The sequence below is a fragment of the Pseudorca crassidens genome, chromosome 12, assembly GCF_039906515.1.
Source record: "Pseudorca crassidens isolate mPseCra1 chromosome 12, mPseCra1.hap1, whole genome shotgun sequence".
Classification (NCBI taxonomy): domain Eukaryota; kingdom Metazoa; phylum Chordata; class Mammalia; order Artiodactyla; family Delphinidae; genus Pseudorca; species Pseudorca crassidens.
Genome location: NC_090307.1, coordinates 39,596,896 through 39,613,831, shown reverse-complemented (window position 1 = coordinate 39,613,831; position 16,936 = coordinate 39,596,896).

Genomic DNA, 16,936 nt, shown 5'->3' with positions numbered 1-16,936 from the left:
CTCAAAATAATAATATAATAGTAATTCCTATAGTTGTCTCTTCTCCTTCCTCTTACTCATCCTCCTCCCCCTCCCCCTCTGCTTCTCCCCTTCCCCCTCCCCTTCCCCTCCCCCTCCCTCCCCTTTCTCCTCCTCCTCTCTTCTCCCTCCTCTCCCCCTCCCTCCCCTTCTCCCCTTCCTCCTCCCCCTCCCCTCCCCTTCCCCCTCCCCTCCCCCTTCCCCCTCCCCTCCCCTTCCCCCTCCCCTCCCCCTCCCTCCCCCTTCTCCTCCTCCCCTCCCCTCCCCCTCCCTTCCCCTTTCTTCTCCTCCTCTTCTCCCCCTCTCTCCCCTCTTTTTCCTCCTCCTCCTCCTCTTGATTATTTTACTGCTCAGGTACTGAGTAGTCTTGGAATTCTGCTTACTGAGTCCTCCCATCCCTGCCCACTTCCTCCAATATACTTCAGCCTTTTATCCCTAAGGTTATATTCTTGTTATCCATGCTTTTGAAAGAAGTCTTTACTGGGGCAGGGGAGTGGCTCTGGCAATGCTTTCTACTGCACAATTGCGATAGAAGTTGTGCCCATAGAAAAGATGCCCACACCTTTCCAGTGACCATGATCAGCGTTTTTTTATTTTTTTGTTTTTTTTCTGGCTTATCTTTCACCTCAGATAAACTTATTGTCATTTTAACAGATAAGAATTCAGGGACATCAGTTTTTCCCACCCCCAAATCAGTGGCAGCAGCAAGATTGGGCTTGGAGCCCTAGACCCTTCCATTATGTCCCTAAACTGTATCTAAAGTTATTGCAAATCAATAGACATTTTAAGTGAACACGATATTCTTACAAAGCAATTGCAACTTCAAACAGGATCCTCTAGTGCCCCCTCCTAGTTGGACTGCAACCTCCAGCACTTATTATAGTTTCTGTTACCCTTTATTATGTTTTCTTACAGGTTTTGATGAGACCTGAAATTCTTTGGGATTTACTTTGTAATAAATGTCCTTCAAGAGGCATGTACATTTTCTCTGGGTGAGACTTCTGTCTCATATTCACTGACACATAAAAAGGGATTGATTTCCTTTATAAATAATTAGCACAGAGCAGGCTCTGGGGGGACCAGACTCAGGACATGCATAGATTATGGGGATGGGAAAGGGAGGAGGCATAGAAGATGGAGGAAGAAGAGAAGGACATCTATAGTAGAGTCTGCAGGAAGGTTGAGGGAAGGTTTAACAGGGGATGACAATTGTCCACAGCAGAAGAGTCAGGATGTTCTGAAGAGATGGCCAAGCTTATCAAGTCCCTGGACTTTGATGTCAGGGACTGGGCTACATTAAGGCCTTTTTCTAGATGCTTCTGGGGATGCCCAGATGAGCAAGACCAGGAGAAACATAGAGCCATCAAGTTTCAGAGTTGACAGAATCTTAGAATTCATTTAGTATAATCTCCATCTAAAGCTTGAATTGCACAAGGACAGCCAATATACACCCTCTGCTTTGGCAGCACCCCCCAGGATACAAAAAGGTTTCCAGGGAGAATTAACCAATTCTGGTTTTGAACATTTCAGAATGGTGGAATTTTTATCCCTGTATTGACATGTAACTCTATGTAATTTCCATCCAGAGACCCTTGTTCTACCTTTGGAATTGTACCCATATGCTATGACCCTTCCCACATGGCAGGTTTTCAATTTTTTTTGTCTAATACCTCCAGAATCTTCTTGTCAACCTGAGCACCTCTGCAAACTTCCTCCAGTCTTCCTCTGTCCTGCAGAGTGCTAGTGAATTCTGACCAGCAGTTTAGTGGAGGCAGGAGTGTCACGTATTATTTATTTATTTATGCTCTAGTAGTTTAAACTGAATGAAGTCATGTATTTACCATCTTATATTTGTGTAGAACAATTTCTCTGTTAGATCTTATCTTTTGCTTATTGTTCAAATATCAAAAACTTCTTTTAGAAATGTGTTCTACCATTCAGTCATTCATTTAACAAATAATAATATTTGAGCACGACCATGTGCCAGGCACTCTTTTAGGGACTGGGTATATGCCAGTGAATAAAACAAAGTGCTTTCCTTCTTGAAGCTTACCTTCAAGTTGGATGAGAGAGATCATCAACAAATAAACAAGTAATATACGGAGTGAAACAAAACAGACTATGGTGTGAGGCAGAGCTGGGCAGAGGTTGCTTTTCATACAAAGTACATATGTGTGTTGTTATTTCGTATACTATATATTTCAGCTTCCATATCTGCTCCATGCTTTATGTCATCCACAATCATGGGGAGACAATTTTGCATGATGATGATAACAACTGTCACCACTGCTAATGCTACCACAGCTTGTGACACCAGTACCACACATTCATGTCATCAACCACACAGGACAGAAGCTCTGGAAAGATCATGGGCTCCATGTGACCAGTCCTACTGGATCTAAAAGCACTTCTTAGCTGTGTAACATGGCCAAGTTTTTTAAACTTTGAGCCTCAGTTATTTGTAAAATGGGGATTAAAATGATAGCCTTTAAGGTTGTACTGAGGATAAGATGAAATATTGTATGTAAAGCAAACTCTAGTTCATAGCAGAATTTGCTCATAATGAGCAAATGTAAGTTCTCATTCTTCTCCCCTTTCTATGTCTCCAGCCTGTATGCTGATAAAAATGTCTGTTTGAGAAAGGTTGAGAATTGAACCACTAAAAATCTCTCTAATTTTCACCTTACTCAATAATTTAGGGTCTTTGAGCATGGTAGGCAGGTTTGGAGTCCATCTAATTATAGTACCAATTTCTCCATGCTTATATGTCTTTTTCCATAAGAGCATCAGATTAGGACAGTTACTAAAATTATTGTTGTATACGGAATGGGTTAGCTGGGTAAGGATGTATGGGTTTCAGATTGAATTGAATGGTAGAATATAGGATAAGATTGAACAAAATAGTCATAATCAGCATATGATACAGGAATGGACTGAGGTGAGATGGATTGGAATGGAGTATAGTGGGAGAGGATGAGATGGGATAAAATGTTCTGGAATGAAACAGGATTGGGGAGCCGAATAGTTAGGAAACGAAGTGGGTTGAGATCATGTGGACAAGTAGAATGGTCAAAGAATGTCATTTTTTAGTTTCTTTACTCTCCTACATCCTTTTTCCACAGAGACTCTGAACATAACTGTCGTGAGCATCTTGAATCTCCGTGTGTTTTGCACAACCTGATGTCAGTGTTGACAGAGACTGCTGCCTTCAAGGGATTTATGCTGCCTCTTTAATGTCCCCCTTCTGTGGTGGCTTCACGGCCCTGCTGTCCAACTTAATATCCGCAGCTTGCCATTTCACACAGAGGCTCTCTTTTTCCCAGATGCACAGGGAATGGGAAGGGGTGTGAGGCCCCTGTGTAGGACAGCTGTGTCTGTTTCTGGGATGGGTCTGGGCTGGGGTCCAGAGATTATTCTGCTCTTCGTCTTTCAACAATTTCTTGCACCAATAGTGTAGTCTCTCCAAGGGAATGTTATGTGCAGGGTCTATACGAGTTAAAGGAACTGGGATGTCCATGAACACTGCAGAGCACACGTTCTCTTGAAGGTGTTCTGACTCTTTAAAAGTGGGTATATTGGGAGCTTATGCTCCTGCACCCCTCTTTAGCTCCAGCAGGGGCTACATCATAGCCGAGTATCTCTTTCCTTGTGAGTGTTACATGGCACCTACTGGAGCAGTTCTGGCTGAAAATGATTTATCTGTCTTTATTTTCCTGCTATGCCTTGTCTGAGCATCATCTGGGATTGTGGTTAGCAGGCAGTTGGAAGTTAAGATTCCTAGGCTGGGACTTGCCTGGGAATTGTTTCTCTCTATAGGCTCCTAAGGGGCTGATGTTACTGTTGAAAAGCTGGCCGTAGAGAATGTGTGTGTGTGTGATGTAAGTGTATTGGTTTTGAAGCCAGACAGCCTTGAGGGTCCTGGACACCCAGGACTAGGATGAAGCAAAATATTCACCTCAGGGGCATCTAGGTGCAGGGGCGGCATCTAGGTGCAGGGTCAGCATCTGAGCATGAGGGCCTCCTGACATTTTGCACCTTGGTTGACTCACTTGACTTACTCTACTTCTGCTTCTGCTTGAAGGGTTAAATTGTGATTCAGCTACTTCCTAGCTGGATCTTTGAGAGAGTCATTTAACCTCACTTAGCCTGATTTTCCTCATCTGTAAAATAGGCAGCCTATGCTTACCCCTGAGAATTTCAGTGAAGATAAGGTGAAATAGCACAAGTAAGACATCAGCTACAGGGAGTACTTATAGAACAGTATCTTTCTACTTTCAGTATCCATCCCTCCCTGAAAAACAACAACACAACAAAGTAGCCAATAAGAGAGCAACAAAGATATAAGTACAGTGGTTTAGGGGCTACAGTTGATTTTCTCTTGAAGGCTGTTTTTGATCTGAGTCACAAGAGTTCCCTCAGACTTGGGCAGACCTGTCACACACAGTAGGAACCAATAGGCTACAAAGGATGGACTGGGACGTAGGATCAAGGTCCCTGGGTTTCAATGCTCGCTGTACTTCCAGAGAAAACCTTCCACCTCTCTGCCTAGAATGGGCAAACGGGTATCATTGTGGAAAGCAGAGTGTGTCTGTGATGCTGTCAACTTCAACTCCAAGTCTTCATTTCCTAGAACATGATTGCTAATATTCCACAAAGGTATATAAAGCCATCACATATAAAGAACTCTGTCTGATAAAGATCATTCACAGTGAGGTTAATGTGCTTGTATCTCCTCATGGCTCTTACCCCACCTGTCATGCCCTCCCCATGCCACTCCTTCCAAATCCCACCTTCTCCTTCAAGTCAATCTTAGGCTCCTCCTTATCTTTGAAGTTCTCCTGGCCACTCCAGGTCACCATTGTTTCTTTGTTCACTCTGCTTTGGGAGGTATAGTCATTTCAAGCCAACCTGGGGCTGGGAACTAAAATATTGGCACCAGTCATGGGTCAGGCACTATGCTAAGCTCTGATCTCTGTCTCTTCTGATGTCATCAAGGATCTACTGAAGCATGAACTACCTCCAGACAGAGATCACCCAGTGGAAGCAGAGGACATCAGACCCAGGGCAAATCTTTGGAAGCAAGTAATCCCCAAGGTCCCACAGTGTCTTAATGACAAAATCTAGGCTAGATCTCAGCTCTTCCTAACCAAGTACTCTTTCATAATTACTCCATGATCGTCATTTAATTATGTGCTGCTGCCTTGTAAGTATCCACTACAGGTTTCTTCCAACTAACCAGATAGTGATGTACTTAAAGGAGGAGCCTATGTTTGATCAATCTTGTATCCCCATGATGCCCACCACAACATCTGGTACACAGGAGTAGCTCTTAAAAAGATCACAGACAAAACCAAAAGGCCCCAAATACTTATTGACTTGGTTTTACCTATACTAGAGGCATTCACATTGCAAAAACAACTCCTGCATGGGCAAGAGTTGTGTTATTTAATGGGGTTGATTTCCAATGTTAGCCACTCTATAAGTCCCACTGGGTGTCATATTTTGGGGTCAGAGAGGCCTTTCCATGTCTTTCATATCTCATAACATAGATAGCTACCCAAACCCCAGTGCTGGAGTCTGCTGAAATCCAGTTGACTAAAAAAAAATCTAATTAATATGGCTTAAATTATGTCAGTAGTAATACCTACCTCCAAGCCTGAGAAGGTAGGATATTAAGTTAGTGATACTAAATTTCCCAAGGGTGGTAAGACCCTTTAAGATGAGTTAATTTGTTACTGATATGATTGGAGAACAGAAATAGGCACATTTGAAAGATTCCAAAGGGTAAGCAAACATCAATATATCAGTCAATTGTGCAGTCAATCAATCAGTAATCTAGACACAATGTTAGGCTCTGGCTGTACATAAATAGATGATATCCCTGTTTCTGTACCATATATAATGAGGTAGAACTGGCTAAGTATAAGTCCCTGCCCCCTTTAAACTAGTTCAGTTATGTTTCCTTCTCTCCATTTCTTATCATTTCATTCTGCATTGCTTGCTTCAACCTAGCATGTGTTATGTTACATTGTTCTGACTTACTTAAGAATGTGCCTTTCTCCTCAGCTAGGTTTGTAGGCCCTTGCAGGCAAGAGCTTATCTTGTATCTTTTTGTATCTTCAACTCCTAGGATAGTATTGTCATTTAGTAGGTACCCAATCTATTTTTCTTATAGCTGGAGATTAATCACCTAAAAAGTCATCACTGTTAGCCTTATTTCTTTGGAAGGCTTTCACAAAGGAGGTGGGACTTGACAAAGTATTGTCCCTGCAGGAGAGCAATAAAAGCTAAGGTTAAGTAAGTAGAACTGGCTTCTATGGGACATTCACCAACAGGCGTAGGAATTCAGAGTTTATTGTTCAAGAAATGGGGAAACGTTGCTAGGATATGAGTGCATCAGTGGTGGGAGTTCTAAGTTTTCTGATATTTCTCTGAATGTGGTATTCAAATAGGTTCTCCCATAATAAATGCTGTAGAGGTTGTGGAGAAAATGAAAACTTCGTACACTGTTGGTGGGAATGTAAATTTGTGCAGCCAAAATGGAAAACAATATAGAAAACTAAAACTAGAGTTACCATATGACCCAGCAGTTCCACTCTAGAGAATATACCTGGAAAAGATGAAAACTCTAATCTGAAAAGATACATGAAATAGTTCATTGCAGCACTATTTACAATAGCCAAGTAATGGAAGCAACTTAAGTGTCCACTGATGAACAGATGAATGGATAAAGAAGATGTGATACATACATGCAATGGAATATTACTTAGCCATAAAAAGAATGAAATAATGCCATTTGTAGCAACATGGATGGACCTAGAGATTATCATACTAAGTGAAGTAAGTCACAAAGAGAAAGACAAATACCATATGATATCACTTATATGTGGAATCTAAAAACAAGATACAAATGAACTTATTTATAAAACAGAAATAAACTCACATAGAAAACAAACTTATGGTTACCAAAGGGGAACGGGGGGAGGAATAAATTAGGAATTTGGGATTAGCAGATACACACTACTGTACATAAGATAGGTAAACAACAAGGACCTACTGTATAGCACAGGGAACTATATTCAACATCTTGTAATAACCTATAATAGAAAAGAACCTGCAAAAGAATATATATATATACATACACGCATACACAACACACACACACACACACACACACACACACATATATATATAAAACTGAATCACTTTGCTGTACACCTGAAACAAACACAACATTGTAAATCAACTATATTTCAATTTAAAAAAATAACTTCTTGGGTTCACACATTTATCCCACTGCCAACTCAGCTCTGCTGTTTTCCATGAGATTTCAGACTAAAGCAGGAGTTCTATTCAAAGTCTCCCGAGTTGCCTATTCAGCGTGCTTTAGAATGAATTCATCCATCCAACCTAGACTTGTGGCCTAGGTCATGGTGTGTGTTGCTAGCAGATTATCTTTTGTTCTTAGTCTGGATCTACTGCATCAGTCCTAAAGCCCTTATCTCAATGCTGTCCCCAAGTTTCAAACCGTCTCTAATTTTGTCTTCTTTGATATTCTTCCTCTTCCAATCTTAGACCTAAACATTTCTCTTACTTCCATGTTGTGATGGGAGGCCTGAAATTAACTGGCAATATTAAATGCTGCCTTGACATCTTTGAGCCTCACAGGGCCGCAAAGCCCTAACCGTAAGTTCCCCTGCTCTCACCAGATATACCCCCCACTCATGGAAAAGGCTCTCCCCCTGGCTAGTTCCATTATCAGCAGGACCAGCTGTACTCCACCAGGCCTTCAACCTGATGGCCAGCCCATAAGATCATTCAAACAAGCCAATTATGTGGAAACTAGGCGTCACCTCCTCCTCTTGTTGCTGCAAAGCTTCCCTCCCACAGCTCCTGCTGATTCACTCTATTCCTGAATGCAAACTCTGTGTGACCTTTCATGGCACGCAGCATCCTCCCCTGGGCTGTGCATGTGTGTGACTTAGTGTGTGTTGTTAATCTCATTTCATCATGCACAGGGTAAGGTGTCATGTGCCTGGCCATCTCATTCTACATAGTGTGAGGGATCCCTCTCCTCACCAGTAAGGTGAATAGAGGTGATAGAACACATGGGTCTTTCCATCCAGTTACTTGACATATCCATTGCCAACCCTCCTTATTTTCCTTAACTCAGCAGCTGAGGACAAGGGTGTGGTCTTGGCAGCTCTAAGTGGTAGAGCTTTTGTGTGGATGATCACTGCTGAGCATTTATATTCTGAGAACTGACCAGTGCCTGAATTCCTGACACTGGGGTTTGGTGCCTGGATAGCGATAGAGAATGTAGACTACTTTTTACATTTATGTCATTTATTCCATCGCCATCTTCTATTGAGCATTTCCGAAAACTGCATCCTGAACATACAAAGAACTATAAGGCAGTATGGCCTCAAGGCACTCACAGTCTGGTGGGGAGATAGACAATAACATCAATAATTTTGACATAGACAGATGTGTGCTCTAATAATGAAGTACTGTAGTATTATGGGAGTTCAGAGGGAGAGCAAAGAGAAGAACTGCTGAATTTAGCCAAGGATAACAGGTCTGAGAAGGCTTCCAAGAGGTGAGGATATTTTTGAAGGTCGGGTGAGTCTGCCAACTGTATGGGTTGTGGGAGAAGAATATTCCAGACTAAGGGGGATATTGTATGCTGAAGTTCAGACCACTTCATCCCACCTTCACTGCTACAACCCTTGTTTGATCCATTGTCATCACTTGCCAAGTCACTGCAATAGTCTTCTGGCTCCCTGCTTCTGTCCTTGCTTGCATGTAGTCTGTTTCATCCCGGTGCCCAGAGTGGTTCTTTTAAGGTGTAAGTCACATCAGATCACTCTCTGTGGGATCCCATTTCACTCAGAGGAAAGGCAAAGTCCTTGCAGTATCCAAGATCTTTGACTACCTTTCTCCTTAACCTTTGTAACCTCCTCTGCTATTACTCTTCCCTTTGCTGCCTCTGCTCTAGTCACAGCTACTCTTCTTTGAGGCTCTCTGGGACCCACTCCTACCTTAGGGTCTTTGCATCATCTGTTCATTTTACTTGGGACAGGCTTCTTCCAGGTGTCAGCATGGCCCCCTCCCTCAACTCCTTCATGTTCCCTTCTGGTGAGGTGCACCCTGAGTGTGCTATGGGATTATGCACCATGGAAGCGCTTGTGATTCCCCTTTGCCCTGCTTTCCTTTTCTGTTTTTTTTTTCTATAGTACTTATCCTTTTATTATATACCATATAACTATCATTTATCATTCGTAATCTGCCTCTCTGCACTAGATTATAAGCTCAAAGATAGTGAGATCTTGGCTGTTTTGTTCACCGGTATAGCCCAAGGTACTGGGAACAGAGCATGGCTCCCAATAGACATTCAATAAGCAATTATTTGTCAAATGAATGCCTGGATGAAAGATACATGGTAGAGTGCTGGATGCTACAAGTAGACTGGTTGGTCTGAATGTTTTCAAGAAACATGGCTGAAGACAAGCACACAGGTAGACAAGGGCCAGGTCATGGAGGGCTTTGCAGGTCCTGGAGAAAAATTTCCGACTTTACCCTAAGGGAATTAGAGAGCCCTTGAGGGGCTCTCTAACAACAACAATGGAACGGCAAGAACAAAGAAATGGAACGGCAACAAAGAAATGGAACGGCAAGATCGAATATCTAACCTATTAACCAAGATAGAAAATCCTGGGGGGAAGCACTTGAGTGAAATGTTGATATTTTAACTTTGAGGTATCTGGGATAAAATCTAAGGAAGTCAGAAATTTTGGGGTGAAAGGTGACTGATGCATCATAGAGGCGATGGCCCTGGGAAGTGGTGGAAGATGGGCTTGGAGTCAGGCCGACCCAGGTGGCATCCCAGCTCTGGACTGCTCAGCAGGGCACCTGTGGAGAGGGCACATGGAGATTCCAGACTTTAGATTTCTCACTACTTTGAAGAGCTGGTGAGGATTCAAAGAGATGATACAGGTAAGGTGTCTGATTTATATCTTCCATAGAGTAGACAGTGATCGTTCTTGCTTTCTCACAGTGTGTGTGTGGCATCTGGGACACACTTACACATAGGTGAGAGCCATGCAGGAAGACAGCAGAGAAAGAGAGGGCAAGACTGTAGATTGGGGATGCCACCATTCCAGGTGTGGTCTGAATGACAGAGGCAAAATGAGGCCCAGGCAAGCCAAGGATGGGAGAATGCTGAGAAACAGGTTGACAGCAGGAGAGAGGTCGAGGAGGAGAAGCACTAACAAAAACCCACAGGCTCCCACAGAACATCCTGACTGCCCCCACCAAGGACAGACATCTTCATGGGAAGGATGTGGGAAGGGAGGAAAGAAGGGTAGGGGGCATATATTGTGATATCAGGAAGAAGTATGGTAGTTAAGGGAGAAAAGGGTGGGCATTTGAGCCATGTGGGATCATGATGCATATCTTTGGGTTAGTTTTTGTTTTTGTCTTTGTTTGACTTTCTCTTGTTGGATGTGGACTACTAGAGAGAATTTCCATTTGGGAGAAAGAAGACAGTAGAAAGAGGATTCTAAAATGCCAGAAGGAAGGCATGGTGGCTAAGTGCTCTTAGGTTTTGGAGTCTGGGCTGAAATAGTGGTTTTGCTTCTTAATAGTGATGTAATCATGAACAAGTTTACTTTAAACTTCTAAGACTCAAATAAGAAATGAGGATAAATAGAGCACGCCCTGTACAAGTTTGTTGGGAGGCACAAAGGAGAGGCTGGGTGAGTGCTTAACAGTGTGCTGGGCTGGGAGGAGCAGGATCCTGAGGAAGGAGAAGTTTGGAGATAGTAGGAAGAGGCATGCCTGGACCCTGCATGGCAAGAGTGGGCCTGGATCAGGATGAAGCAGGAGTTTTTTCTTCTGCCAGAGAAGGGATGGAGGTGTGTGGCTTGAGGTGAGTGAGGAGGCAGCTTGGAGAGCAGCAGAAGGAGCTGGGATGGCTGCTGACTCACCTGTGAAGTGCGGCCCACTCGTCTGCAGCCAGGGTGGCTGGTACCCAGGGATGGAGGCACGTGCTAGGAACGCTGAGCCCTGAGTAGAATGGGGGGATCTGGGAAGGGCCAGTTTTATGGGCCAGCAGCCAGTGCAAGGCCAAAGGGCCCCCCTGTTGGGCTCTAATGCTCTGTGGTTGGTACCCAGAGAGTATTCCATCTTGGAGTATCTCCATCTTGGAATTTTAACAATTTTTATCATTGAACTGTGTCTTGTAAGTTAGTACAGTGGTAAAATGGGGACGTGGCCCTGGCTCATGTGTGGTCCCACCTCCCAGGATGGGCCCTGTCTCCTGCCCACTCCCACCCACTTATGCACGCAGGTGTGGGCGAGGTGAAAACCGGGCACACGGCCAAGCACTGAGATGTGAGGTAAGGGTCTGAGCAACCACGAAATCTGCCGTCACCAGCAAGTATCCCTGGGCTCAAGGGAGTGCAGTATTAAATAGCAAATAAAAAGACATGGAAGAAAGAAAGAGACTTCCCCCCCGCTTTTTGAACAAAAAGATCTACATTCTCATTTCACATTGGGCCCTACAAATTATGAGCTGGCCCCGGGGAGGAGAGTCACCTGGGGAAGCAAGAGGGCTGCAGAGCAGGTTTCAAGGAGCAGCTGGATTTGGAGTTCACCAGTTCCTGGTGGACAAGCAGGACAGGATGCTCCAGAGGGTCCATCACCCCAGACACAGGAGTGTAGGAACTAGAGGGCAAGAATTCGTGAGAGGTGGGTGTGATTTGGTGAGAATGATGGAACCTTGAGGGGGACAAAGGGGCTATTGGTGCTAGTGAAAGAAACATTCAAATGATCAGGCGTTAGACTGGGGGAAGAAGGAATTCAAACCAGAAGGAAAAATATAAAGATTCACGATGAAAAAGATTTGGAAGAAGCCAGGCATGGAAGAAAGAAGGCTCATGAAAGATTTGGCCAGAAAAGGGAATTTGAGATTTCAGAATTTCCAAAGCAGAATATTTCCAGAGCAAGTTCCTTTATATCTCATTAGTAAAGTTTGTAATTTGCCCGTTTTTTGGCTCTGCATTTGCAAACAAAACATTGCTCTCAGATTCAAGATTTAGACTTCTGAATCATAGTACAACTCATTTTTTTTGTATACGTAACATATGTTTGGTGTCTTTAAACACAATTACTTTTGTATAATAAAAGTGTTGATTTGATGATGCGACATTTTCTGCAAGTGTGTTTAACAGAGTTTATGTTTTCATAAGTTGCAATGAAACTCAATTATGTATGTGTAATAAGGCTTCTGATTGTTACACTTAGACTTTTCTGTATAATGAAGCCAGCAATTAGAATTTGCTTGCTCTATGGCTTAGGAAAACACACTTGTTTTGGAGACAAAAGACTCTTAATGAGCCCCCTTTTCTGTTAATTCTTTTGGTTGTTGTTAAAAACCAGTCTATAACTCAAACATATAATTAGATTTCTTAAAGGTTTGAATTTTTGTTGTTGTTATTTTTTCCCCCTCTAAACACAACACAAAACAAAAAGCAATAACTTTAAGGCACAGATCGTTTCAAAGCTGTGAATCTTGCTACAATCTGCAGTTTTACCTTAGAGGCACCTCCAGTGCATACCGATCTCCTGCTCTGCTAAGGAAGCAGAGGCCTGGCAGTGGCAGATATCTGAGCAGAGAAATGTTCTTTCTAAGTATTGCTTAGATGCCGCTCTGGACATTACACTTGGAGCTGACCACTGGTGTTCTGCTTGTGTCTCGGCCTCAGGGTTAGCCTGAAGCCTGGCTCGGGTACGGAGTCCCACCTCCCAATCTGTGGCTACCACTAGTCACAGAGGCCTGCTAAACAAGGGTGGACGGGTCATTCCTTGAGCTGACCATGGGAGTGAAGGCAGAGTTTTCTCAGTGGGCTAAAGAAACTTCCTTGCCAGTTTTCTTTCCATCTCATGATCCACACCCAGTGTGGCAGCTGGTCCCCTGGACTGTCAGCTATTCATTTCATGGCTGGCCATTAGTGTCACTTTCACAGGCACTTGTGCTGATGTGGCTGGAGCCCCACAACAGGCAGATATCTTGCCATTGGAATCACTCCCCTCTGCTTTGAGCAGGAATAAAAGAAGCTCACACCTCTGAAGGTTAAACCCCCCAGTGATGCTGCCAGAGCCTTTGATTCCCTGAAACCCCCAATTGTTGCCAGAGCCAGGAGGAGAATGGCTTCTCCCCACCTCCTGCCTTCCAGGCTCCAGTGAGTACCCCTCAGGAGCAGCCTACAGCTGCCAAGGATTCTGGGCCATACAGTTTCCAGGCTTCCACCTCCTAGAATAGAGAGAAAGGCAGAGCAGGGTACAAATGGGTCTGTGTATCAGCCGACAATATTTGGCACTTTGGGGGCATATGACAAGAATGTTCTAGAAAATGCAACTTTGTAATCACCAGGGACGTTTCCCAGCAAACCCCAACCACAGCTGTGGGTCTCATGTGCAATCAACTCTCTGAACAGTGGAAGAGGGAAAACATAGTGGGGTGTTTTGTCGGGACTTATCAGTAGAAGGACAGGTCAAGTCTGAGTGCTGGAATTAATGGTCTCCAAACTCAAGAAGTGTTCCATTCAAACTCTTCTCAGAGACAGTCTTTTAAATTTTAAACAAAGGATCCAATTAAATTCGATCCAATTTAAATCCATTCAGTGCAGAAACCTTTATTAAATATCTCTGACGGATTGTGCCCTGGGCTAGATAGAGCAGAAGTTACAGAGTTGTGGCTGGCAGACCGCAGCTGTGCTGCCTCTGTACATCTAAGTTGGGACAGACTTTGGGTCCTCCAAACTCAAACACAGCACAGGACACTGTGTGGAGGTAAGTATGTGAGAACAGTAGATAATCCAGTTTTCTGGAAGCAAAGTGTGAGTGACAAGGAAAAGATGTGATAATTCGGAGAGCCAGGTAAGAGCTATACAGGGCTTTACGTGCATATAAGCTTCTTCTTAATGGTGCAAGCAATGGAATGACACTAGGAATATGAGCCTGACATTGCTGTGGACAGAACCAGGTGAGACCAGGCATGGCTGGGGCGTACCCAGGGCCATAAAAAGGCCAGAGGTGCTCTTTCCCTCAGGTCTGCACTGGTTAACCTACTGAGGCAAATTCACATTTTTCAAAGTCAGTCTCAGAGCAAGAAAGTCACGTGAATCCAAATATCTGGGCAGAAATCCCCAGTGGCACCAAAGGTAATGAAACATCGGTATCTGCTGCTCCTATCTGTTATTGCTGATATTCAGATAATGATGCCAATACCCAGCCTGGGTGGTAGGAGGAGATGCTGCAGGGACAGCTTGTCCGGCTCATCTCCTGGCAAGTGGAGAGGAAGGGAGGAGAGATGGGGGAGGAAGAAGGGACCCCAGAAAACAAACCCTCTTCCTCATTCTGGTATAAAGTGAAGGCAGAATAAGCTGTTCCTGCCCCAGATTCCACGTGAGACCAGGACACTCCCCACCCCTTCAGGTGGCTGTGGCACTTGGACTAATAGCAGTCACACCTCACAGCTGAATAATGTTCTATAATTTTCAAAGAGCTTTTACATCTAGTATCATATTTAGTGCTTATGATGAGAAAACCTAGACTCAGAGGATGCTAGGATTCATGCAGGGCACTTGTCCAAGCCCCATTTTGCCACCTCTTGCTCATCTAGCTCATCCTGTAGGAATTATGGCAAAGTGGGGGGTGGAGATTGGGGATGCTCCCTGGGAAGTCTCTGGTGGATCTGAGATCAGAGCTAAAGGGTGAGGAGTGGTGCGCCTGCCTCTCCTGCCTCATCCACACCTAGGGCAGACATTGACAATGGCAGACTTTCCTCTGAGCCCAAAGCCTCAGGGTCATTCTCAAAACTCTTTCTGGGCAGCCACTACTAACTGATCAGAACTGGTGCTCAGGATGGAATCTATTTGCTTTTCCTGCATTAAGGCATTGTCCAGAGCCTTTCCTTGTTAAAATGTCAATGCTTGGGGCTTCCCTGGTGGTGCAATGGTTGAGAGTCCACCTGCCGATGCAGGGGACACGGCTTTGTGCCCCAGTCCGGGACGATCCCACATGCCGCGGAGAGGCTGGGCCCGTGAACCATGGCCGCTAAGCCTGAACGTCCAGAGCCTGTGCTCCACAACGGGAGAAGCCACAACAGCGAGAGGCCCGCGTACCGCAAAAAAAAAAAAAAAAAAAAAAAAAAAGTCAATACTTGTGGAATGTTAACATATGAAGCCTTTATCGGCCCCTGGCACCTGCATGTGAATTCATTTGTCAGATTGCTGTGTGCAAACCCTCAGGGAGACTAACCTAAGATAGAAGAGTTTGTTTATTAAGGGATGCAGGTCTGATGAGTGCGTGCGGTGACTAGGGGTGACTCCTCCAGCAGGTCCTCAGATTGTTTAACAATCTCTTGAGAAGATGTGTTGTCTCTGCTCAGGAGTTCCTAGTATGAGACCTTGGACAAATCACCTAAACATTTTAGGAGGTTCCATCTCCTCACCCGAAAGATGAGGATAATGACATCTGCTCTGCCCACTCAGAATAACTGCTAGGGCAAAGGCTTTTGAATGTGTTTTGTATTTTATAAAGTATTGTACAAAGGCAGGGTATGATCATTTAGCTACATTAGGAAGAGACAAGCTCTCATTCCTCTAGTCGAATGCACATGAAGAGTAAGAAAAACAGAGGGAGAAGGGAATGAATATTTATTAGGTGCCCAATTGCCATTTATCTTAAATAGATTAGCTCACTTAATTTCCACACCCACCCTGTGAGGTTGATACCATTGAGCCTGGTCTTGCAGATCACACCTCCAGTATTTTTCAGAGCCAAGATGTGAACCCAGGTGTACCTGGTATTGTCCCTACATCACAATCCAGGGCCTCACTTGCATATTCACACACTCTCCTTTCCTGAACGCTTCCTGCAGAATGAGCTAGGTCTCTGGGTCAGAATAATATAGGCGGGAAACAGGCAGGTGCCCTGAGACCAGATCCTCTGTAGATGATCAATGCTGGCTTGTTATTTGGAGACCCACAAGAAATGATTTGAAAGGCACAACAGGAAAGTCAGAAATCTGTCTCTCAGGCCCTGAGCAGAGTGAGGGGCAGCCAGCTAGGGCAGAAGCATCAAAAGACTTTTGCACTGAGGTCAAGCTGGGCCAGCATGAAGCTAGGGCATAGTCCCCATGGGATCAAAGACCAAGTTACAGTTGGACAAAGCTGGATTTCTGGTGGAAGCAACATGTATAGCTATCGGGAGTGTGAATGTGAATCTAGAGATGGGGTCAAATTATCCAGATTCTCTGCACACATTTTAGCCATCTTATTGTCTATTCAAGTGATTTGCTATCATTGTATCAACATTGGATACATAGTATGAGTACATGTGACACAAATGATGTATTTTCATTGAAATGCTAAGCAGTGCAGTGGTACAAAAACATGCCAAGTATCTGCATGGAGTTTGTTACACCAGGATAAAGCAAACACACACATTAGGTGTACACTTTGGGTGTGGTGTGTGGGGTTTGATGGTTTGGGGATAAGTGACCTTCACAAGAGATAATTTCAATGTTAACAACTTATTTTTTTTTCATGCTGTTGTACCTAATATTTCAAATCAAATATCTTTGACATATTGGACCAAATAACATAGTTTATTTTTTCCAAATGCTAGTTAAGCAAAATTTGTACCAAAGGCCAAAGGTAGGATTAGGGAGAAGATAGGATGCTATAGCCTGTGGCATGGAGCTAGCCCATGTCCACTACCCTGTGGTTTTGCTTCATATGGGAGAGAGAAAGCCCAGAACCTGCAGTTACTTGTAGGGTCCAAAGGGCACTTCGGCAGCCAGGAAGGAGGAATCTGCACAAACAGCATCTCTTCTGGCTTCTTTACTGAT